Source organism: Stigmatopora argus, chromosome 19, assembly GCF_051989625.1.
Source record: "Stigmatopora argus isolate UIUO_Sarg chromosome 19, RoL_Sarg_1.0, whole genome shotgun sequence".
Lineage (NCBI taxonomy): Eukaryota > Metazoa > Chordata > Actinopteri > Syngnathiformes > Syngnathidae > Stigmatopora > Stigmatopora argus.
Genome location: NC_135405.1, coordinates 5729815 through 5731183, shown reverse-complemented (window position 1 = coordinate 5731183; position 1369 = coordinate 5729815).

The following is a 1369-nucleotide window of genomic DNA, read 5'->3' as shown; positions in this document are numbered from 1 at the left end:
TTGAGAACTGAAAAACAAAAATATAAATTGAGAATTCATTGACTAACAATAAAATATTTACAATAAAAAAATAGATTTCCTCAGTTGGAGCATATACATTCCAAAACTTTTCATTTTAGGTTAGAGTATTTGTGCCTCTAAAAAATCGTTTCTAAAATTGAATGTGTTTTGTACCTGAAACAAGTTATGTTGACCTTGGAATCATTTGGAGTCACCCTTGAATGCTAAAAAGCTACCAATTTGCGTAATGACTGTGTAATTGCGGTTCCATTTTCGCTTTCACCTTTCAAAAGACCCAATTTTCCCTCATTTATTGTATGTTTGTTTTGTATTTTACACTTCCACAGTTAAATGGCTAGAGCCCATTAGCCACTTATTTTCATTTGAAAGCATAAAGGCAGATTTATTAAGTTTTGTATAGTCAACCTCTGGGACACAAAGCTGGAACGGTAATAATTTCCGGCAAGATTTATTTTTAAGTGAAAGCTTGATGTGTGCCTCTGAATACACAAGGAGTGATTTAAAAAAAACTGATTTCTCTTACTATTCCCATTCATGTGCTGCATTTCATCACTCTCCCTAAAGGCACCTCCAACTTGTCAACTGAACTTTTGGAAAGAAAAAAAAAATCTCTCTCTCTCCCTACTTCAATTTGTACTGCCACAGGCAATTTTATAGAGGAATGAGTTCTTTTATGAACCTAAAAAGCAATCATCTTTTCATTTGTTTTGAAATTCTCAGCATCTCCAAAACCTGTTCATGTGGGGCTTTATGACAAAAGACTCAGGAAAGGCATTATTAGGCAATTGCTGTCAGTTTTGTATTGAATTTAATTTGCTAAAATTGATTAAATGTCCTGGTATCAAGCACACAATGACATTTATTCACCGCAGTGGTGATGAATGCCTACTCTGATGGTCTGATGGTGTCAGTCAGGTTGATGCATTAGGTCAGCACATTCAAAGCCACAGCGGGATATGTATCGTACACTGAGTACAAAAGCAAAAGAATATAAAGTACTTTTCGGATAAATAAATGCTCATACTTGGGTTCAGAATTATTTAGGTAGTTTGAGTTACAGTTTATTCTACTAACATAGATTTTAGTTGAGATAAACAAAAACAATCTGATTATGAATTATGGATGTGTAGATGTTTAACCATTTCAATATTGTATACATACAGTATATCAGTATCAATATCATACCCGTGAGTTGTCAGGCAATAAAATGCTAATGTTGTCTACAATATATCTTTCTACAAAGAGTTGCCTGTTGATAACGGCTATCAACCAAGCAACAAGTTCTTTATATTTAATAGTAGAATTGTCACAATTTCTGCTAAAAAAAGGTAGAGCAACAGAATTGAAA